The sequence below is a fragment of the Pinus tabuliformis genome, chromosome 9 (assembly GCF_031772625.1).
Source record: "Pinus tabuliformis cultivar Carrire ecotype Pingquan chromosome 9, CPIR1, whole genome shotgun sequence".
Lineage (NCBI taxonomy): Eukaryota > Viridiplantae > Streptophyta > Pinopsida > Pinales > Pinaceae > Pinus > Pinus tabuliformis.
This window is the reverse complement of record NC_142307.1, coordinates 201850312-201875969: the sequence shown is the minus strand read 5'-3', so window position 1 is coordinate 201875969 and position 25658 is coordinate 201850312.

The following is a 25658-nucleotide window of genomic DNA, read 5'->3' as shown; positions in this document are numbered from 1 at the left end:
CGAATGTAAAAATAGACACAAACTTGAATGCAAAAAGGAGGAAAACTTGGATGAAAAAAGGGATGTAAACATGGACCAAACATGGGTGAAATAGTGGACACAAAATTAGTTTCAAAATTGGACGAATCAAAAGTGGATGTAAAAGTAGATTCAAAATTGGATACAAAAAACATAAACAATATTTGATGCAAACTTGGACAAAAAAGAGGATGCAAAAGTGGATGCAAAAGTGGAAGAAAATTTGGGTTGCAATGATAGCCATAAGATATGGCACAAATCATAGCACAACAAAAGTGGATGAGAAAGTGGATGCAATAAGGGACACAAAAAAATGCAAACTTAGATGCAAGACAAGATGCTATAAGGGATGTAAAAGTGGATGCAAACACGGGTGCAACAATAAAAACAAAATTGGATGTAATGGAAGTACATGAAAAATAAGATACAAAATGAGACACAAAACCCAACACAAAAGTGGATGAAAAAATAGATGCAATATTTTATGAAAAATAGGATGCAAAGATGGATGCAAAATTGGAAGCAAACGTGGGTACAATAGTAAGTGCAAAACATGGCACAAATTGTGTCAAAACAAAAGTGGATGTAATGATATATGCAAAAAAGAAGCAAATTAAGATGCAAAAAGGGATGCAAAAGTGGGCGTAAACATGGGTGCAACAATGGATGCAAAAGTTGATGCAACAAAATTCGATGCAAAAGTAGATGCAGTATGAGACACAAAACCTGATGAAAATCTTGACGCAAAAGTGGATACAAAAATGGATGCAAAAATAGATGTAAAAGTCAATGAAAACCTAGATGTATATGAGGATACAATTGTGGATGCAAATTTAGAAGCAAAAAAGGGTGCAAAGGGAGGTGTCAAACTAGGTGCAAATTATGGTACAAGAAAAATGGATGCAATAGTGGACACAATAACAGATGAAAAAGAGGATGTAAATATGGATGCAAAACAAGATGTAAAAGTGGATGCAACAAAAGTAGATGCAAAATTAGATGCAAAACTAGACACAAAACCTTGATGAAAAACTTGACACAAAGGAGATGCAAAAAATATGCAAAAATGGATGTAAAAAATGATTTTAAAAATGATGCAAAAGAGGATGCAAGAGATGATGCAAAAGTTTATGCAAGTGTATGCACAAAAAGAGGATGCAAAAGTTGGTGAAACAAAATTAGGTGCCAAACTTGATGCAAAACATGGTGCAAAGGATGACACAAAACTTGGCATAAAACCTGGCGTAAAACTTGGTGTAAAATCTGGTGCAAAACCTATTACAATACCTAGTGCTAAACTTGATGTAAGACTTGGTGCAAAACTCGGTGCAAAATTTGCGTCATGTTTTGCACCATATTTGATAAATGGACACAAATAGCACCAAAAAAGGGCTCTAGACGCAAAAAAGGAAGCAAAAAGGGATGACAATCATAGGGTTTTGTTATAATGACCCTATGTGAATTTTGTTCATTCTCACCCAACGCAGGTGAAAAGAAGCCTAAGTGCTTTGCAGAGCACCCTAGCAGTCGACTCAACGGATCTGCATCACACCTTACAAGGGCTTACCTGTGCTGGTCCCTCTAGAGCCTATTTATGGATGTCTTCAAGGATGTCTTAGGATGTGGATAAGCTACTAGGAAATAGGATCTTCCCTAGCGAAGTCGCTAATGATAAGTTGGGGGCAGGCAAGTTCAAACCCATGTGGCATGGGCCCTACATTGTTAAACGCGTGTAACAAAAAGAGGAATATGAGCTTATTGACTTCGAGGGCAATCCATTAGAGAAACCCCGTAATGGGCTTTATCTCAAAAAGTACTATGCTTAGGTCATCTTGCTTGGTTACTTTTGTACAATAAGTGTGTCATTCATTTTTTTGCAGTGTGGTTTGGTGTTTTGTTTTGCAAGAAACTTTCTTGCTTCTTATGTTTTTTTTCCTACTTTGCAGATGTTGGTGTCTCCTCACATCGGTTTCGCTGATGGTGCCTGCCGAAGTACCCGGAACTTATCATCCACAGCATGGGCCATTTATGACCCCCATGGTGAGTTGATTGATCTTCAAGGGATTTGTCTAGGTCAAACAACTAATAACATCGCTGATTATAGCATCGTTATCGAATTTTTGTCAGAAGCTATCGCTCTTGGCATCCAAGATTTGGTTGTCAACCTTGATTCACAACTTGTTGTTCTTCAACTCAATGGGCAATATTCTATCAAAAACCCTCAGATATTGAGAATGTATCTACGTATTCGTCTATTGGAGAGAAATATTGGTTACATTACATATCATCATATTCTTAGACATATGAATACATTGACAAATGCATTAGCTGATTACATGTTGGATAGACATTTGTGAAACATGTAAAAATAAAAAAATGAATCATTTGCATCATAGTAAGTAGGAAAACATAGCATATATATATATATATATATATATATATATATATATATATATATATATATATCTGTGTATGTCAATAATGTTTGTCATACATCAAAGCCTCAAAAAATAATATGTGTGTTCGAAATACGTCGGTGGCTCGCAGGCCTTATACATCCGTGGCTCACAAGCCTCAAAAAATATGGAATGCTATACCTATGCACTAAACAACATGATGTTCATGATAGCATGTAACTGATCGGTTTACGCGGGTCAACAGTTGGTGGATCCGATTTGACACCTCCACCGTATGCCTCTTGTACTAGCGTGGGACATCACCCATCCGAGTGTACTCTGGAATCCCATGGGTCAAATCCTTGAGATTCTACACAATATCCTCTTCATTTTCACTCCCCTACTGATTAGGAGCGACATCAAACTACCAAGTGACACACCTGTCGAACGGGGACATCCTAGCAGGGTGTTCTGGTCCAACATCTGCATTCATGAAGTCAAAGTGTCATGAACACATATATTTCAAAAACAGTAAAAACATCAAAAAACTAAAAATTGTTTGTTTTTACCTCCATCATCAAAATCCTCCCCTTTTGGGAATGGCATATCTGGATCTTCGCGAAAGTTGGTACCACTATAAGGCCAATCCTCCACTACAATCAGTTGTCGTTGTAGCCATGAGAAGAAGGCAGGCTTGTATGACATTTGTTGGCCCCCCATAACCCTGGGCATCAACTTGCTCCAACAGACCATCTGTGGGTCTTGTGGCATTAGCGGATCCACCTCAGTCAGCTGGCATTGGAACAATGGAACCCGCTCTAGGAAGAAGGTCATTGGCACAAACCGAAAGCAAAACTGCTTCAGGTTTCCCACCTTCGCTTTTGATCGCTAGCGCTTCATGTTGATTTTCATAGATTCCGCTAGTTAAAAATAGTGGGCGTTGTGCACTCGATAGCATACAGGAACTTTTACTTGTTAGTCTCATGTGGCGCTTGGGACCCAGCCACTCTGTTGATGGTCAACAATAACACTCTCAACACAAGATCCCAAATAGTCGCGATCTCAATCTTGCCACTCTTGGATTTGAGAGCTTCTAGGAAACGTTCAGTAAGTAACATGGACACACTTGCCCCAATCGGCCTCAACCCATATAGGTTGACTGGTTCCCCTCTCCAAGACAGTCCTGTGATGAAATAAATATCTGAAGTCTCCAACTCTAGTTGTTGGTCACCGAGGATAAAAGTTTCCAAATTTATGTCCCAGAGACTAATCAGGTACCGTAGAAGCTCAGGTTGAGCCTGCATCCCTGGTGTGAGAAATAACTTGAGGAGCCCACAGTTCCTCTAAGCCTCCAAGTAATTTGGATCATATATTGCTTGGGTATCGATATCCTCATGCTCTCGTTCTTTCCAATCCACCATTTTCAACAAAATTCTTCCGGCAAAAACCATTTAATCAAGTCAATGATAATTTTTTGACTGAGAAATTTGGATTCAAGCGGTCAAATTGAGCAAAAACATGTAAATTTTTTGTTCACGGTGCAATTGGTAGTTTTAGCCACCCCAGATCGGCGTGATTCCGTGCCTAGAAATCACGTCGACCGAGGGTGAAATTTTTTTCCAAGAGCTCCCCATGAAATCCAAAAAAATGGATAAAAACAGGAAAAAAGAGTGTGAAAATGGAGCTTAAGGTCTTGGCTCTTACCTACACCTAACGGCTCGGCGAATGACCTCCCATATCTCCTACAATCTGCTCCAGAAAAATTAGGGCACAAAAGGGTAAAAAGCTCTTCACACAAAGGTAAAATGGTAAATGGTAAAAGATAATTACATTTTCCCCTTTTTATTCATTGTTATGAAAATATTATGGTTTTTAAAGTGCTTTTGACCTATTTTATCTCATAACTACTTAATGCATTTACCTCTCTTGTGCAGCGACAGGTGACAGATTGTCGACGAGGGTACTCGAGTCCCATTTAAGCCCTTTTCTTGACTTGTAAAACTCAAATGAAAATATCGCTGAGTATTTTCCCTTTTGACTCGTTAAAGAAAATAAAATGGGGAGGTCTACTTTCAGCTCATTTCCAACCTTTTAAACACAAAAATATTGTCAAGCTCTTGTCATTTTGAACTCATTAAAGGATGTGAAACGTCGTTTACCCAATATACATTTACCCCTTCTTTGGGCAGGGATAAACTATTTACGAAAAATGTACTCCTTGACTGAAATGGTCAAGCGGTTCTATCAAGCATCATTTTCTACCTTTTCGGGTTCGAGAGACAAATGTACGAAAAGGGAAAATGTGAAATTTTCTTTTCCGTGTTTTTTTCAAACTCTCTAAACATGAAAAGGATACCAAGTTACACTGTTGTTAGACTCGTTAAAACATTGAATGACATCGGATTCGTCACCATGACGAACATGAGCTTCTCCTTCCTATGGCTCATTAAACTTACTACGTTGGATTCGTCCGAAGGATGAACTTACAGTGAAAGCATATGTTATCCCCTTCAAGCTTGTGATAAAAAATAATTATGGGGTACCTGCTAGAAATGGGGGGGGGGGGAATTTGGAAATTCAATCAGTCGCATCGGTAGCTCACTCTTGAACATCACACTTTCTACTTCGTGTCAGGTTGGGATATCCTCCTTTTCATTTGAACTTCCTGGGTTGGGCCACTCATTTTTTCCTTCCATTTGATCTCTGCCACATCCTCATGACCACCAATCCTATGGATCCTGTTATCACTCAGGTTTTCCCCAAAGTTGTAAGAAAGGGAAGGATGTCGAGGTAACCATAGACCAATCTTTTAGACACAGATTCTAGCCAATCTGTATCCAGAGAGGGCTCTCTCTTTATGATTTAGCTTTGTTTTTTAAAGGTATTAGGCTAGTTATGAAGTTCAATGGTTTTGTTTGATTTTGGGTGGTGAGATTCCATAGAACAGAGAGGTAAGATAGAATAGTTCAGTCCATTGGGCTATGGAGTCAAAGAAGTTGGCTTTCTGGATTTGGTTTCTTAACAGAGGATAGCTTCACAGAGCAAGGTAGTCAAATAGGGAACAAATGAAGGATTGAAAAAGATGGAATGGGCTCAATGGGTGAAGGGTAGTTAAGAATCCTTCAACATATTGAAAGAGGGAAAATGGATGATTACTGATAAGGAGCAGTTAAGAATTCTTTAGCAAATAATCAACATGAAAGAATCAGGAAACAGGAGCAATTAAGAGTTCACTGCTTATTCTAATTCTGAGGAAAACACAGAGAACAATAAAGACTGAAAACAGAGTGCAATCAAGCAAATTCTGAAATTAACCATTTTATTTATCATTCAAATTATGAAACACAGATGATATAGTAAACCAAAAAACTGTAAAATACAAGATATAGGGAACTTATTGATCTGGAGGTTGATTCAAGAATTCTGTGACAAGTCCTATGCTTCAATTCTTCATCCAGTAGGCCAGACAACAGATGTTTCCAACAGCCTTTTATTCCAAAAATTTAGTATTACAGCAGAGTCTAGGAAATCCACACACCACAGACCAGACCCCCTCAATACTCTAATGGAGGGGGTATATATACAACAAAATATGTAAAACAAATATCTCATTATAGCTATGAGATAATATATAGGTTTTAACTAATAAGAGTTTACAATTAAAATAGAAACAGCTAACTGATGTTGTGTTGGAGGCAGGCCTTTAGGGTTTAGCTTTGCAGCTGTCTTATGTAATAGCTCTGCGCCGACTGCCTGTCTTAACTGTGCATTAATTCTAATGTGATACACTTTAATTCTGATCTGCTACTCTTTGTCGTTGATCTGTTGTATTTAATGCTCATCTGATACTCTTTAATTCTGACCTGATGTATTTAATGTTGATCTAATTTGCCTTCAATGCTGAACTGATACACTTTGACTTGTCTTCCTCTGGCAATTTGTGTCTCTGAAGGCCCACTGGTTAGGGTAGCGAATATCCATGTTCATCCCTTTATTTCTTTTTTCTACGAGTTTGGAAGTTCCTCGATGTTGTTTCGAACTGAATTAAAGAGGAAGAAAACTTTAAATGACAGCTTGGTTGAGGCCGCAAGCTCATCGATGTAGCTTTTCTGGTCAAAAACTGAAGCAGATCGTTTTTTCCCGACAGCACGATATGCAGAGAAACATAGTAAAAATGACCTTTTTATCCTTTTATTCAACAAAATGAAGCTTGGCGGGAAATTTTGATTTGAAGGACGGATGACGTCAGCGGGGGTATGGTAGCAAGTGACGTGGCAGGTGACATCAAAAAAAGGACAGATGACATTAGCGAAGGGCGATAGCAGAGGATGACGTCAGCAGAAGGATAGTGGTAAGCGGTTTGACCTGCACTGCTTTTGGGGCTGGGCGGTTTCGGGCGGGGGGCAAGCGATCAGCCTAGGAGCACGACGCGTGTCCTTGGTACGACGGAAAAACCACCAGTCTCCCACGAGTTAATGCTCGGCGGCTATGGTGGTCGCGAAATGATCGTCGACCGTTGGATGAACGCGTGGAGATCTGACGGCGGACAGGACATGAATTTGGCGGAGGTTAACACTACGGGCCTGATGTATTAAACCATTTTCAAATGTATGGGGGGCAATTTCATTGGTTAGGGTTAGTTGGTTATTAATTAACCAAAGGTTAATTAATCCCTTTGTTGCGCGATGGGGGAAAGGTTATTAATAAATTTCGAATAAATTTATTAATCCCTGACAAACATGTATATGGTTATATTTCAACCGGGGGTGGGAATATTAATATTTTGGGGTTTTCAACATATATTTACATAATACGGGGAAGGGAAATATTTGCATGGGATTTATATAATAAGAGTTAGAAATTAATATGAATTTCGAAATGAAAGCGCTAAGCCAATGTTAAAAACTTAGGCTAAAGGAAAAAAGGGGATTATAGAAAAATATGGCCATTTTCCTAAGTAAAATAGGAATTTATTTAGGCAATTGATGAAATGGAATGAATGGCTTGTGATTGATATTAAGCAAATCTTAATACCTTAGGGGGAGTTAGTGAATGATTTTTTAGGGAAAAGTATGAAGGGGAGTTAGTCATGAAACCTTGCCTCGCTTGCGCTACTCCAAGTCCAATGTCCGCCATTGCACTTGTGATAGAAGTGAAAGTTAACATTAGAGATATGATCTATCACAAGTATCATTTTGCAACACCAATCTACCTACCCGACCTTCTTGGCCTAGCATTTTTTCTTCTTTCTTCAGGTGCACTTAGACTGGCAAACCCTTTTCAACTTTTCTTTTCTTTTCATGGTAACCCTACCTAAGTCTGCACTTATTACTTCCAAGGGCTCATATTAAACTGTTGAGCTCCTTTGCTTCTCTACCTATCTACTTATCTGCCAAGATTAAATAGTTTGGCCAAATTTTATTCTCTATCTCTAAAACAAGAAATTTAAACATGAACTGGCCAAGATTAAGCTATTTGGCCATTCATCAATTGTGGCATAAAGTTCAACAAGCTGCTCACAATGCTTTATTTATAGAAAAAGAAAAAGTTGTGGCATTTTGGACTTGCACACTTTCCTGATCTTTCTTTGTTTGGGGTTCATTTCTTTCACTTTTTTGACCATTTTATTCTTTTTACCCTTGATTTTTCTTTTATGGTATACCCTCTTCACATTTTTTAATTTTTTGATTTTTTGATAATATGGAAAACCTTTGAAACAAGGAAAGGGATGAACATATTACAGAGCTCAACCAGTAAATCATGAAATATGACACATATTGGTATAGGAGTACAATAGATCCAACAGATGCCAAACTATGGAATTGTGTTTCCAATATGTTCAAGAGTCAATCCTTCTGCAGTTACACTTACTCCTAATTCTCTGTATCATCTGAAATCATTTGTATCCCTTTATCTCGTGTCGATGATGTGAGATATATCATGGCCCTCTGTCGACATAGTCACTTCCTATCAACTTCATCACATTATCCAGGAAGTTGACCGAGAGACTACCTTCCAGTACCTTAGAGCTTGCATGCCATAATAGCAAGTTCTTCGCACTCGACGACAAGTTCACATCATTGGATTTTGATCGGGTGACTTGACGGGTGTTCGACATCAGTTCCTTTATTCACATTCCATGAACTGTGCTGCCAATACCTTGAGAGCCATTTTCATTATTGTTGGTTTCTCTTGCGCTTGTTAATAGTGCACATCATTGACCGGTAATCAAGCAACTTCCTAGCATGTTAGACTTCAACACATTCATTCACATGTTAGGATTTATACTTTGATCGGGTCATTTGGAGTGCAAGACCCTGGGCTAAGATTACATAAGTCCAGGTTGCGAGGCGATGTGACATGATCATGTTAATATACATGTCTTTTTTAGATGGGTGGATGCAACCATATCTTGGTTTCGTTATGGTCCTTTCAGCTGGATGGCTACGCCCATGCCTTGGATCCATTTACATGATCATTCTCTAGATGGTTGTGTCCATACCACGATTCATGTATTATTACACATAGTTTTCAGAGTATATGTATCTATGCTTGCTTGCAGGTTCTTTGACAATGGACTCTGGTTCCCCCGCACGCACTTATAAAGAATTTCACTCCTCACTCTAGTTTGGCCTTCATGCTTTAGGGGGCATCTGTTACACAAAATTTTGTCACTGTCCCCATACTCCCCGTATATGATCCTAGAGGACCTCTACAATGTACCCGACATGCTTTCCTATCATGAAGAAACTACCATTTTGTCCCTCTTCATGAGCAGAACAATTCCCTTTTGCATCATTTCCCAAAAATCTTATGTTTCCCAGTTTACAAGACTGACGCTAATGACCCATGTCCACCTCACACTGATATGCAGGGTTTACAACTATCCCTAGCACTAATCAGATCAACTGATCCCTTTCTCAGTTGTGTTGATCCTCTTTTGGAAATTTTTTTAAATATGGAGCTGAAGCTTCCAGCTCTAGAAGCTTCATAACGAAAGTTTGGTAAATGGTTAGGCTGATGGAGTCAAGAAGGTCAGTTTGGGCTCCTTTACCCTATTAGGATGGAACTAATCCAAGAGATAAGGCCTTCCCCCATGAGAAGAGGAACCATATCCCATCAATCCAAGCTATATAAACCTCTCTTTTTCCTAAGCAAAAGCTAGTTTTAGTTTGGCGTTAGAACAATCAGCAAGACATCTATAGTCTGAAGTTTCCTAGTGTATGTTTGAGGGAGAATAGTGTGTTTGGGTGTGATTTGAGACTAGAGGGAAAGAGGCCTTAAAATATATATTGTTGAGGTTGTCCACGAAGTGCTAGTAGAAGTGTGGGAACCTGGATATGTTAGAGGAGACCAACAATGTCAAGGCATCGTTTGTAATCTCTTTTTGATTTATATAAATGAAACTATCGATTGATTTCCTAAATGAAGTGTCATTTTACGTCTTTATGGCTTAATGTTCCTTGACCTATTAAGTAGGTTGAATACAATATTGTATGTTATTACATTTGTTGTTTGCTATTGTTTTCTTGTTTTAGGTGTGCGAAGGAAGGAAACGAAAGATAGTTGGAGTGAGGAAGTAGGATCATCACCAAGTGGAATAGTGTTCTAAGAGGTATTCCCTCTTAATTGATTCTAGCTTAAGGAAATCTTCCATAGATTGTCTGTTTGTGACTAGACTTGCTCTCTCGGGCTAGAGGAATTGTTTGTGTCTGCACTTCGAATTTACCTACATCACATGAAGATTGTAGAAATTCTTCTCTCTACACATGTTGTAGAGAAACTGTAGAATAATCTGATTATGCAATGTACTAAATCAAAATACTTAATCTACTTCTACAATCAAACTTGCGGAAGCTTAATGGATTTTGAGCAAGATCAAATAGAACACATATAATAGAGAATAATATTCAATCACACATGAAACACAGAAGAATACTTTGGGGAAAGCCTCAACTAAAATCCCTGCTATTTGTATTATCATACAAGTGGAAATATGTCAGGATTACACAAAGTTTTAGCTCTCAAGCTATCCAGCTCTCAATACAATCCCTCACTGCTACTCATAGCTAGAATAGACAACACAAATACCTCTCCTCTGTCCTCCAAGCCTCCTATTTCCTTACGCAGTTTCTCCAGGGTCCTCTAGTTGACACCTATGTGATTCTCACCTCACGCACTTGTTATAGATCCATTTGAGCACATCAACCCCAACCTATAGATCAGTGCTTTAGGGCCCATCAAACCCTAATTCAGTTGTTACATGCCCTAAAGAAGTCAACCATAAGAATGCCTAGCTTCCCAAGAAGTTCCATGACTGAAATCATCCAAAAACTGCCTCTAAGAAGATTAGCGCTGGCAGGCCTTCATTAGGGTGTTCTGCAGTCCAGTCCAGTACACTGCTTGGGTTCTAGCAGTGCACTTGATCCCTCTTTGGCCTATGCTAGGAAAATTTGAGCAAAATTGCATTGGGGTTTGGGAATATTCTTATCCATTAGATGAATCTAGAAGTTTCCCAAGTTTATCTACTCCTTTGAGCTCGAATTTGGATGAGGTAGGGAGTTAAGGAACATCAATCCCTTTATCCCTTCCTCCATGGAACTAAATCGTAAGTTTGGGAGGGCATTCATTATCACCATTTATGGCATAACTTCCTTCATTCACCTATAAAAGGACCACTCATATAAGTGATTCGGGGCTGGAAACCATTAAATTATAGGGAGATGTTGTTAGTATGAGACTTGAGTTGATTTCAAGTATTGTAATGATGTCAAAATGTCTTGCTTGTTATGAGGAGAGGATGGGATTGAACTGGAAGAGTGATGTTGAATCAAGCAAATTGGGTTGTAACTCTTCCTTTTACAAATAAAGTGTTCAAAGCTTTTTCCATATGCTTGTGTTATTCATTGATTCTTTCATATGTGTATCATGTACTTGATTCCATGCTATGTTTAATAAATAGATCATTATCATATGCTTTCATTGGTTTTTATCTTCTGTCTGTGTGCAAGTACTCTTCAAGCGGATTACGTATGGAAAGGAGCGATAGAATTGGTCAAGGGAGATAAGGATTAAGCGAAAGCTACAGGTAGGCTTCTTTACCTCTTATTTAATCTATTGGTCATAGAAAAAGTAGAGAATGCTTTGCACTGTTGTTCTAGACCTAGCTACTAGTCTAGGAGTTTAAGCATTTCTTCGTAGACACTAAAACTTCCCAAAACAAATTGGCAACTCCACTGGGGAGTGATTATCTTTCCTAGTAGCTAATCCACCTCCTTAGACACCTTGACATACTTTACTTGTTGTAATTCAGCCTTTTCCATTGAATTTTGGTCAAAATCTGAGGTTAAATGACTCTTGAGTGGCCTCACAAGAATCAGTGTTGGCTAGCCTTAATGACAGTGTAGTGCAATGCACCCTCCAGTTAGAGACAGTGCACTGCAACGCAGTTACTCCCTCTTTGGCATGTGCTGATCCTCCTAGGGTCAAATTCCCACCCTTGGAATTAATTTTTTTTCCAAAATTCTTCTGATTGCTTGTTTGCTAATTGTAAATGGATGTCATGTCTAAGAAAATAGGTTTTCATCTCCTTAGTTGGCCCTACTTAGACTAGGATTGATAAATGTTTCTTATGTATTTACTTTGTCATTTTCAATCTATAGTCAAAAGTTAGTGTTTTGGTTGATTGATCTTTGTCGAAAGAAAGTGTCGTAAAATCATCTTTTCCTTAAAAAATTGAATTGTCGTAAAGTCTTCATTCATGAAAGATCGATTGATTGATGTGTGCATATGATTATTCTTTTTGTTGAAAGTGTCGTAATTCCTCATTTCTTTGAAAACCAAAGTGTTGTAAAGTCTTCCTTTCCTTGAAAAGAAATTGTCACAAAATCGTCATTTTTATGAAAAGAGTTTATTAATCGATTATGCATTAGTTTTCCTTTTTTTCATTCACATTAAGGGAAATCGAAAAGAAATATATGCATGTTGCATTGAAAAAGTTTGTGTGTGCTGATAGGAATAGTGTAGGGAATTTGCATTTAGATTGTGCTCTTTTCTGTTTGCTCTTTGATCAAAAGGAATCTGATTGCTCTATCCCTAAATAGCTAGGATTTTCATCGTTAAATTGAATGAAAAGAATGCTTATCATATTAGTTGCATTTTAGGAATTGCAAACACACATTATGTGGTTAACCTTAAAAGGAAAATTCTAAAGAAGATCAACTTAAAATTTATCTGAATTTACCTAATGGAGCATTGTCACCTAACAAAAAACATGTAGAGGTTTAGGCTAGAGACGTGTTCTAATGTCGTAAAACAAAGCAGTTGTCACTAACTTGTCTGTAGTACATCCCAAGTGCGATACCTCATTCCATGTACATGAGTATATCATAGCTCATCCTCGTACCTTCGTGTATATAGGGTGGTGTTACAGTATGTAAAGTATATGGGAATGTAGGTTTTAACCCCGTACAGAAATTACCTGCATACGAATTCTAAAACACAAAAAATAAACAATGCCAGAGCATAACACATAAAAAACATATACATAGAGATTTTCCCCTGGATCCCAAAACTGGGACTACCAGCTTGATTTTCCATTATGTTCCTTTCAATGTTATAATACATATTTATACATTTTGAAGCATCCAATACCATGGACCGAAAACCATCGCGTCCAAAAACATGTGCGAAAATCATGCACAAAACCATAGGTGGGTCTGCCCAACCTAACATAGGGTCCAAAACCAAAATTTTTTGGGGCACTGCCAGACCCCATAAAGTGGGGTTATGAGTACCCCTCAAACTCCCTGTGACCTCCCCCACTCTAACCCCCGGTTAACTACATGGGCTAGTCATGGAAAGAATATAACACAACCCAACAGGGAATGCTCTCACTGTGTGATTTTGCATTAGACAACGCTTATATGGATTAGGCCTCCACGTACTTTTGGGTATATATGAGAGGACAACCCTAGGCCTCTATCCATCCTTAGGTAACCGAGTCGGCCACTTTGTACAATTTGATACACCAAACACAACATTCGGGGAGATTGCCTGCCTGTACTTCTTGGTTCACCGGGAGGTATTCTGCAGTTCATAGTTACTTGGTAAACCTTTTATCTAGATTATCCCTCTTTTGTTTTGTTATGTTACTTTGATTAAAATAAATTTAATTGACCATGGATAACATCCTCCACGCTCGCTCCTTAGTTGATCTTAGGTTGAAAAATATGGTGACAAATCTGGAGTCTATCGTTCAAGGAATTCCTTTTGATGGGAATCCTAGTCCTTTTCCTCCTTTCAGAAATATTGGTGCTCCATATATGGCTACATTGCCCCTTCCGGGATTTCCCATTGGCTTTCCAGTATGGTTGTTTTCAACCTCCTTGGTTAAAAATGTTGTGATTTCTCCATAATTGAGTACACCTCCAATTGGAAAAAATCAACCTCCAGTTGATCCTAAAGTTGACCCTTTTCCTTCTTCCTCGGTTGTTTCTTCCTCCCCTTCTTCCTCTTCGCCTGGTGAAAGTATTGGTACTAGTAATCAGGTGGCTAAGAAGAACAAGAAAGGGAAGAAGAAGAAGAAGAAGTAAATTCAGCAAAGGGGCAACCAAGCAACCATTTCTTTGAATGCAACATCTAATGAGAAACTGTCCGTCAAGCCTCACAAAGTTCGATATCCATGCAAACTTTGTGTGAGAGACCATATTCTTCGAAATTGTCCTCATATTCCTCAGATCTTAGAAGAATGGTCTTCTCGTTCACATCATCTTGTGTCATCAACTTTTGGAGATCATGTTGGTGACAAACCATTAACTAGTGGTAGTAAAGATCATGGAAAGAAGGGTAAAGTTAAGTTTGCATGTAGGTTATGTGAAGGGAATCACCCCATTCACCTTTGTCCCTATCTGGATAAAGCCAAAAAAGTGTTGGATAACCATCCCGCTTCACCGCAGCGACTTCCATCTGGTTACAGGAAACTATCCCTAAATCCTTCACTAGTTGATGAATTGACTAACCAAAATCAACAGTCGGTCGAAACCACTCTCTCTAAAAGTGAATCTTATGAGTCTATACCTGAACCAAATCAACAGGTCGAGGTAATAGTTGACCCAATTTCACCTTCAGCTAATTTTACCTTTCCCGAAGAGAGTGAATATGATACCACTCAAGTTCTTTTTGTTTCTTCATATTCTAATGAGCTTGGGGGCAGTCCTCCTGTTCCATCAATATAGGAGGAAAATTCTCCAATTCTCGTAACTGAAGGGGTTAATTCTCTCGTTTCTATGGTACCCCCTCCAAGTAGTCTGGTCACTTCCTTTGATTGGAATCGACTGGCTGGATTTCGTCTTCCCTCTTATGTGCCTTTCTAGATCATAGTACAAGTTTGTAATATGATTGTATCTAGAACCATTATAGATGAAGGTGCATCAGTGAGTATCCTTCCCTCAACTGCTTGGCAAGCGCTCAGTTTGCCACCGCTTGTGCCTATTACCCAGAATCTGTTGGCTTTTAACAAAGGAACAAATCGACCATTAGGGATCCTTCCTCAGTTGCCTATTACTTTGGGAGGAAAAATCGTTTATCTGAACATGATGGTAGTCCCAAGCCCTTTAGATTACAATTTACTTCTTGGGCGCAACTATGTTTATGACATGGGAGGTATTGTTTCAATGCTCTTTCGAGTGATTTGTTTCCCGCGTGAAGGAAAAATTGTCACCATTGACCAGCTTTCATTTCTCGGTCCAAAAATGGCTCCCAGTCAACCATCTTCCCTAAATGGTCCTTTTGCACCAATGGTATCATCCCCGCCATGGGTTAATTACATGGCAACCTTTTCCATACCTACATCAACTAAAAATCAGTTCAGTAATGTTGTACATCATGTACTGGGGGCATTGGAACCAGATCTCTCCTTCATGATCTCATATGGGTCTTGAAAACAGGTCAATGAGGATAGTTCCTGGTCTTGTGTTGACCTCATTAAAAAATGAAACAAGGAATATGAGGATAGTTCTTTTACTGTGTCAACCTCATTAAAAAATGAAACAGGCCCCATGAGGATAGTTCATAGTCTTTTGTTGACCTCGTTAAAAAATGAAGCCAAGGTATATGACCAGAGTTCGTTATCTTGTGTCAAGCTCATTAAAAAATGAAACAAGATCCCAAGTTCCAAGCCAATCGAGTCTTTCACTTGATCTCGTAAATGAACCTTCATTCCATCCACCTCATAGCCACGAGTAGTCTACTTAGGTGAATGTAATGAAGCTTGGGGGGCATGCACCTAGTGGTAAAGTTAAGTTTCCCTATAGGTTATGTGAAGGGAATCACCCCATTCACCTTTGTCCCTATCTGAACGAAGCCAAAAACGTGTTGGATAACCGTCTTGCTTCACTGCAACGACTTCCATTTGGTTACAGGAGACTCTCCCTTTCATCATGCTAGGGGAATCTAAACCAATCTCAAGCATATTTTTTGCGTTTCGAGCTTGTGTAAAAATGAAATTGAATCCAAGCATAGTTTTTCATTTCGAGCTTGTATAAAAATGAAACTAAATCCAAGCATAGTTTTTCGTTTCAAGCTTGTGTACATGAAAATGAACCCAAGCATAGTTCCCTATAGTTCAAGATTTTGTAAAAATGAACCCATTTCCATTTTTAACCGTTGTGATTTCCATTCTATTAGCCTCTTTAGTCAATTGAACCTTGGTTGTTTTCATCCCATCACCACCATCTCTTTGGACGATCATACGCTTTCACTTGGTTATTTTACCCTTTTTGAGGAACAGTTGCAATGAGTGGTCTTATTAGCCAACCTCTTCACATAAATAAACATGTTTTGAGAAGTTCCAACATCATTGGAACCAGTTGCTACCCTAGACACCACTCATTCCTCAAAATGGAGTCCTCTTTAAGCCCTTTTCAGACTCTCTAAATATGAAAATATTGTCAAGCGCTTTTCCTTTCCAGCTCGTTAACGGATTGGAAAAGATATATCTCTTGTATTATTTTACGCTTTTTCGGACTTGAGAGATTAATTTATGAAAAGGAACTTGTGGATTTTTCTTTTTGTACCTTTTCAAACTCTCTAAACATGAAAAGGATTGAGTTATCGTTGTCATTAAACTTGTTAAAAACATCAAATAGTGACAAACTTTTCCATCTAGACAAGACTGAGTTTCACCTTCTCTAGACTCGTTAAAGCATCAAATAGCAATGGATTCACCCGAAGGGTGAAATTATACAACAAGCATATTTTATCCTCCTAAAGCTTGATAAAAATAAAGAGGTACTGGTCAGCAACGACTAGGGAAAATTGAAAAAAGTGGTAAACACTTTATGGTAGCAAGTCGCTCTTGAACATGACACTTTCACCTCATTAGCGTGACTATGTGGGTTGGGTCATTCAGCTTGATGGTTATCACATCGTTGGTCTATCATACCATCCATTACTTTGTTTTGTTTCAGTGCTACCAATTCATTTAGTGTCGCCGACATGTTCAAGAGAAGTCATTCAGTTCAAACTTCATCCTTTGTAATACCGTAAACCTTCATTTTCATGACCGCCATTCCTAAACCTTTTGTCATCAGTCGATTTTTCATCTCCAAAATCATTTACTTCGTTTCGTGTCATTGATGTGGGATACATCAAGGCCCTCCTGCGACGAGTCACTTCTTGTCGACATCATCACGTCATCCAAGAAGTTGACTTAGAAACACCCCTTCAGTACCTTGAGGCTTTCATACATCAATGGCAGGTTTCTCACTTCAAATGATAGGTTGACATCACTAACCTTAGACTGAAAGATTTTGTATGGTGTTTGACATCAAATCATTTATTCACACCATGTGAAATGTGTTGTAGTACCTTGAGGATCATTATCATTATCGGTGATTCCTCTCGCCTCTGCTAACGGCTTACATCATTGGCTGGTAATCAGACGATGTCTTTCCATGTTTGACTTTAGATCATCTATTCACATGGTTAGACTTGTACTTGAGCGAAAGATTGAATGACATTAAAGACCCTGGATCTAGTTTCATTCATCCAAGCTGTGATATTTTCAGGAGTACTAAATCAAATGTACAATGGCCTTACATTTATGGTCATCCATTCATGGGTCTATATCTGTAGACGACTATATTTGTACATGTAATGAAAGTTTATAAGTTGAGCATGGGTATGCCTTCCCTCAGCAAGATTCATGAGAAAAAAACAAATTATTATGATATATGTATTGTAATTGATGCAGGTCACCTTCCACTTCGAAACCTCCTCTCCACAAGATAAAGCATTTCATTCAACATACATATTTACGACTTCATGCTTTAGGGGGAAATTGTTACAGATCCTTTTGGGCACATCAACCCCAACCTATAGATCAGTGCTTTAGGGCCCATCAAATCCTAATTCAGTTGTTACATTCCCTAAAGAAATCAACCATCAAAATGCCTAGCTTCCCAAGAAGTTCCATGACTGAAATCATCCAAAAACTGCCTCTAAGAAGATCAATGCAGGCAGGCCTTCATTAGGGTGCGCTGCAGTGCAGTCCAGTACACTACTAGGGTGTAATGCAGTGCATCTGAGCCCTCTTTGGCCTGCGCTGGGCGAATTTGAGCGAAATTGCATTGGGGTTTGGGAATATTCTTATCCATTGCATGCATCTAGAAGTTTCCCAAGTTTATCCACTCCTTTGAGCTCGAATTTGGATGAGGTAGGGAGTTAAGGAACATCAATCCCTTTATCCCTTCCTCCATGGAACTAAATCCTAAGTTTGGGAGGGCATTCATTATCACCATTTATGGCATAACTTCCTTCATTCACCTATAAAAAGACCACTCATCTAAGTGATTAGGGGCTGGAAATCATTGAATTATAGGGAGATGTTGTTAGTATGAGACTTGAGTTGATTTCAAGTATTGTAATGATGTCAAAATGTCTTTCTTGTTATGAGGAGAGGATGGGATTGAACTGGAGGAGTGATGCTAAATCAAGCAAATTGGGTTGTAACTCTTCCTTTTACTAATAAAGTGTTCAAATATTTTTCCATATTCTTGTGTTATTCATTGATGCTTTCATATTTGTATCATGTACTTGATTCCATGCTATGTTTAATCAATAGATCATTATCATATGCTTTGATCAGTTTTTGTCTTCTATCTGTGTGCAAGTACTCTTCAAGTGAATTAAGTACAGAAAGGAGCGACAAAATTGATCAAGGGAGATAAGGAGTAAGCGGAAGCTACAGGTAGGCTTCTTTACCTCTTATTTAATCTACTGGTCATAGAAAAAATAGAAAATTCTTTGCACTGTTGTTCTAGACTTAGCGACTAGTCTAGGGGTTTAAGCGTTTATCCGTAGACACTAAAACTTCCCAAAACAACACTGCTCTGACCTCTGAAATAACTGCGCAATCATGGAGTTAATTCCTTTTGCATGGATGAGTTTCCTTTACAGGAAAATTCCTCCAAATGATGGTACAATGTCCTTATCTTTAATCTCAACTAGGTCTCTATCTGAACTAACATGCATGAGTTATTTATGAGAGAATATTCAGTTATCTGGAGAACACTAGTTGCATGCATGCATGCATTAACTGACTGAACTCACAATTAGTTCCTCCAACTATTTGGAACTAATTTACTAGACTTAACTTAGTTAACTGAGCTAACTAATTACAACTCATACTTATCTCCTTAATTAAGGGATAACTTCCTCAATCAAAGGGATAGTTGTTGCATGTCTTCACAAAGACTTCATGTTTAAATTTTTCCAACTAATTAACTCAAGATGAATTAATTAATTATTTTTCAAATAGCGAGTGATACTAAATTCGAATTTTAATTCTAAATTTTGATTCAAGGGCAAATCAAAATTGGAATATATCCCGAAATGTTATTTATATCAATGCTATTTTTAGCTTTTCTATATTTTTGTTATTTCCAATAGAGTTGGAGTATATCCTAAAATGCTATTTATAGCAATGTTATTTTTATCATTTCTATTTTTAGCATTTCTTGTTGCTATTTTCAACACTCCCTCTCAACAAGAAAGGGATTATTCGTCACCCCAATCATGTCTCTGTGGAACTCGAATTTACACTTTGGCAATGCCTTAGTCAAAATGTCAGCATATTGCTCCTCGGTCGAAACATACCACAACAACATGATCCTCCTCACCACATAGTCTCTGAGATGATGATACCAAATTTCTATGTGCTTGGACTTATCATGAAATACTGGATTCTCAGATAGTCTGATACAACTCTTATTATCACAATAGATCACAGTTGGATCCATCCTTTGATCAAACAAGCCAACTAGAATTTTCCACTTCCAAATGGCCTCACATGATGCCTGACTTGCAGCCATGTATTCAGCCTTTGCTGAGCTAAGTGCAACTAATTTCTATTTCCTGTTGTACCAAGAAACTGCAGCTAAACCAAGGTTGAAAATTCCTCTTGATATGCTCTTCCGATCTGATGGACTCCCTACCCAATATGCATCTATGAAGCCCTATATCTCCACTCCCTCTGACCGTCTGTACCATAATACAAATTGAGATGTGCCTCTGAGGTATCTCAAAACATGCTTCGATGCCTTCCAAAACAGCTTGGTAGGATGAACCATAGCTTGATTTAGCTGGTTCACCGCAAAGCACAAATCTGGTCGTGTGTTCACTAAGTACATCAGTGAACCCATAAGCTTCCGATACACAGTAGCCTCTACTACGTCACCTGAAGTAGCATCCTCCTTCCTCCAGTTACCTGCTAGAGGAGTCTGCATGGGTTTGCACTTCTCCATGTGGAATCTCCTTAGTATCTCATTGGCATACTTTTCCTTGAGACACAAACACTTCCCCATCCTTCTGCCACACTTCCATGCCTAGAAAGTAGTGCATGAGACCCAAGTCTTTCATCTCGAACTCTCTTGCAAGGTCATCCTTGCAAGACATGATCAACTGATCATCACCTAGCAATGTCAGATCATCAACATAAAGAAAAATGATAAATTACTTACCTTCCACCATGATGTGGTACAAGTTCGCATCTGCTTCACTCTTTGTGAAGCCCAACCCGGTGAAGTAGTTGTCAATCCTAGTGTACCAAGCACGGGGTGCTTGCTTCAGCCTGTACAAAGCTCTCTTGATTTGGCACACGTGTGACTCAGGATCGAAGGTCTCAAATCCTTCTGGCTGCTCTATGTACACCTCTTCCTCAATCTTGCCATTGAGGAATGCAGTCTTCACATCCATATGATGGATCTTCCAACCCATCTGTGCTAATAGTGCCACCATCAATATGATAGATGAGTACCTTGCTACAGGAGCAAAAGTCTCATCATATTTGATCCCCTCGACCTGTGAGAAACCATGGGCAACAAACCTTGCCTTATGTTTCTCCACACTACCATCAGCAGAATGCTTTACCTTGTAAAGCCAACGGTAACTCACAATTGACTTGTTCTTCAGTCTTGGAACCACATCCCAAACACTATTCCAAACTATGGAGTCATACTTCTCCACCATAGCATCAACCCAAATCGGTTGTTGCACTTCTTCCTCAAAGGAAGATGGCTCTATCTCAACACATTCCCAAACAAGGGCCATGTATCCAGTGTACCTCTCAGGTGACCTCCTCTGTCTGCGCTGAGAAGATGGTTCTCCCACATTCTCTCTTGTATCTGACAATAATCTGTCAGCTTCTCTCGTGCGCTTCTATCCATCTCTGGAAGACTCTACATGAGTGGATGTCTCCACTCCTGGAACCTCTGCATGCGGCTACTCCTCATCAATCTGAGGCTCCTCCTCCTTAGGAACCAATAGTTCCTCCACAGCCTGTAGTTTGAGCTCCCTCTCAAGGGAAACTCGCATGGCCTTCTGCTCATCAAACTTGAGATCTCTGCGAACCACTATCCTCCGACTAGTAGGCAAGGACACCCGATAGTTGTGGGGTGTATCAGTGTACCCCACAAGTATCCCCAACTATGTTGCCAGCTCTAGCTTCTTCCAGGCATCCTTGGTCACATGGAAATTAACTAATGAGCCAAAGATTCTGAATTGACTCACATTTGGTCTCTTCTCGAAGAAGGCTTCCTCTGGTGTCTTCATCCCAAGTATGTGATGCAGGCTTCTATTCTACAAGTAAACCGTTGTGTTGCATGCCTCATCCCACAAATGAAGTGGTAAGCCTTGGTCATGTAGCATCACCTAAGTTGCTCCCACAATCATTTTGTTCTTCCTTTCGGCCAGCCCATTCTGTTGTGGGTTATGGGCTGCCGTCAACTCCCGTTTAATTCCTTCTACAGCATAGAAGTCCTTAAACTCTTGAGAGACATACTCTCCACCATTTTCGCTTCACAAGGCCTTGATCTTCTTTCTTAATTCTTTCTCAACCAAGGCTTTGAACTCATAAAACCTTGAGAAGGTTTGATCCTTATTCTACATGAAATAGATCTAGCATCTATGAGAAAAATCATCAATGAAAATAACATAGTACCTTTGTTTAGCGGTGGAGGCTGTCAAGAATGGTCCACACACATCTGTATGAACTCACTCCAAGACTTCGTAAGCTCGATTGTCTCGATCCTAAAAGGAAGATTTTGCATACTTACCCAAGGTACAACCTTTGCATGTGTCCACTTGCTCAAGTTTACCTTTGGGAAGTCTGGTAGAAATCTGTTGCATTATCTTCAAGGCCCCATGATGCAAGTAGCTCAACCTTCTATGCCATAACTCGCCAATATCTTGGCTTTGCACCAATTTTTCTTTGGAACTCAATGCAGCACAGTCATCTACCTCCAACTTGTAGAGATTCTTCACTCGAATCCCAATCCTCTTGGTCTGACCCGTGGCTATGTGTCTTAGTAATGCCTTTTCTTTACTGAAGAAAACATCGTAGCCTTTGTCCTTCAACATCGTGACCGATACCAATTTCTTTTTCAGTCCTAGCACATACTTCACATTAGTCAGGGTGAGAGGAGCTCCATGCTCCCTCTGAAACACAACTGTACCTTCACCTAAAACATAGTACTTTCCATCATTGCCCATCTCTATGCGCATCTGGAGGTCCTTCTCCTCCAAGGTACTGAATAAACATTTATCATCGGTCATGTGGAATGAGGCTCCACTGTCAATATACCAAACATAACCCATCATCGATGACACCATGCATGTGAAGAGGGTAAAGTCCATTTCAAACTGAAAGGCTAATGTGTCACCTTCCGATCCTTTCGATGATGCCTTCTTGGACTTCTTCGATGGGCAATTAGTTGCATAATGTCCCATCTTGTGAATTCGGTTTGCACCTGCAACCCCAAAGTTCAAACTTTGAATTCTTCTCAGTAAACTGTTCACAGCTATGATAACCTTTGCTTCGATACCATGTAGAAAATTTTCTACAAAACCTTGCTCCAATACCATGTACAAATTCTTCTCTCTACACATCTTGTAGAGAAACTGTAGAATAATCTGATTATGCAATGTACTAAAGCAAAATACTTAATCTACTTCTACAATCAAACTTGCGGAAGCTTAATCGATTTTGAGCAAGATGAAATAGAACACATATAACAGAGAAGAAGATTCAATCACACATGAAACACAAAAAAATACTCTGGGGAAAGCCTCAACTAAAAACCCTGCTATCTGTATTATCATACAAGTGAAAATATCTCAGGATTACCAAAGCTTTAGCTCTCAAGCTATCCGGCTCTTAGTACAATCCCTCATGGCTGCTCATAGACAAAATAAACAACACATATGCCTCTCCTTTGTCCTCCAAGCCTCCTATTTCCTTGCGCAGTTTCTCCTGGGTCCTCTAGTTGCCACCTGTGTGATTCTCACCTCACACACTGCTCTGACCTCTGAAATAACTGTGCAATCCTGAAGGAGTTAATTCCTTCTGCATGGATGAGTTTCCATTATAGGAAAATTCCTCCAACTGATAATACAATGTCCCTGTCTTCAATCTCAACTAGGTCTCTGTCTGAACTGACATCCATGAGTTATTTATGAGAGAATATTCAGTTATCTGGAGAACACTGATTGCATGCATGCATGCATTAATTGACTAAACTCACAATTAGTTCCTCCAACTATTTGGAACTAATTTAACTATACTTAACTCAGTTAACTGAGCTAACTAATTACAACTCATCCTTATCTCCTTAATTAAGGGATAACTTCCTCAATAAAGGGATAATTGTTGCATGTCTTCACAAAGACTTCATGTTTGAATTTCTCTAACTAATTAACTCAACATGAATTAATTAACTATTTTTCAAATAGCTAGTGAGACTAAATTCGAATTTTAATTCTCAATTTTGATTCAGGGACAAATCAAAATTGTAATATATCTCGAAATGCTATTTGTAGCATTTCTATTTTTTTTTCTATTTCCAACATAGTTGGAGTATATCCTGAAATGTTATTTATAGCAATGTTATTTTTAGCATTTCTTGTTGCTATTTTCAACAAAGATCAATTTAAATCCATATGCGAAGCTAGTTAAGTAGCACCCATATCGACTGAACCCCAAGTACAAGGAAAAGGTAAGAGAAGAGATGGATAAGATCCTTGTGGCAGGTATAATTGAGCCAGTAGAAGAGTCGAAATGGGTCAGCCCCATGGTGGCCCAGGAAAAGAAAACAAAGGGTGATATAAGGATCTGCGTAGATCTATGGAAAGTAATGATGCATGTGTGCATGACCCCTTTCCTATGCCTTTTATAGATGAAGTTCTATAAAACGTTGACGAACATGAGGCTTATTCATTCACAAATGGATTTTCTGAATATCACCAAATTAAGATCGCGCTGGAGGATAGAAGCAAGACTACCTTCACTATAGAATGGGGTTCATTCCAATATACAGTTATGCCTTTCGGATTGAAAAAATCTCCTCCAATATTTTCAAGGGTGGTAGTTGCAAAATTCAAGGAATTTATTCACAATTTTATAGAGGTCTACTTCGACGATTGGACAGTTTTTGGGCTAGTTAAGAAACATGTTTTTAGTCTGTGCCTAATACTTGATACATGCAGGAAGTATCAAATTTCCTTGAATTTGAGGAAATGTATTTGTTGTGTACCTTATGGAGTATTGTTGGGATATGTCATATGTAAGCAAGGATTGATGGTAGACACTGCCAAGATCGTTTTAATTATCAATTTGGATCCACCCAGGACTGTAAAGCAGTTATGCGCAACTTTGGGTCATACAGGGTATTACAGGAAGTTTATAAAGGCGTATGCGCAAATCACTGTGCCAATGGAGAGGTTGTTGGAGAAGAATGCTACGTTTTGCTAGAATGATGATTGTCAGAAGAGATTGGATGTTCTTAAGGAGAAGATGGATACTACGCCAATCCTAGTATTCCCGGATGGGAAGAAAGAATTTCATATGCATGTGGATGCATCTTTTATAGAGTTGGGAGTTGTTTTAACTCAAGCAAGTGAAGGAGATATTGACCATCCGATTGCATTTGCAAGTAGGAAACTATCTAAGGCAGAGAGAAACTATTAAACCATAGAATGAGAAGGATTTTCCATGGTATATGCACTACACAAATCAGACATTCTCTGTTAGGTGCACACTTTAAAATGTACACAAATCATTCTGTATTGAAATACTTAGTCATGAGCCTCTGTTGGGGGGGAATATTTGTAGATGGTTGCTTCTCTTCCAAGAGTATGACTTTGAAGTGATAGGTAAGTCAGGGAGCTTTAATTTTGGACCTAATCACCTCTCTACGATTGAGAACGACGAAGAACCCACTAATATTGATGAAGGGTTACCTGACGCGTAGCTCTTCGTTATCAGAGTTGCTAATGAACATTTTGTGGACGTGTGGGGAAATAAAGAGGATAAGTACAAGTCAGTACTGACGTAGGTCCAGGAGGGCCTCAAAGAGTTACAGGTACAAGCGAGTGAGATTCAAGCGAGCATGATTTAGGTGAGTGAGAATCAAGCAAGCATGGGAACGTCAAGTGTGAAACTAGCATTACCTTCGACGTTGGTGGTAACCACAGAGGTTCGTGCAATGCCCATTCCAAGAGGGTTGTTTCGTTTTACTGTCGAGGCAGATCAAGCAATAGCGCCATATGGGAGGAATTCAACGCTAAACTTAGCAACGCCGCCCATTCAATCATTGCATGAACTCCATCAGGGAGTGTCTAACAAATTGAAAATACAGGAAGAGCGGGAGCTCTTCGTGATCAAAGACATCAAGAGCTAAAATGAGAATT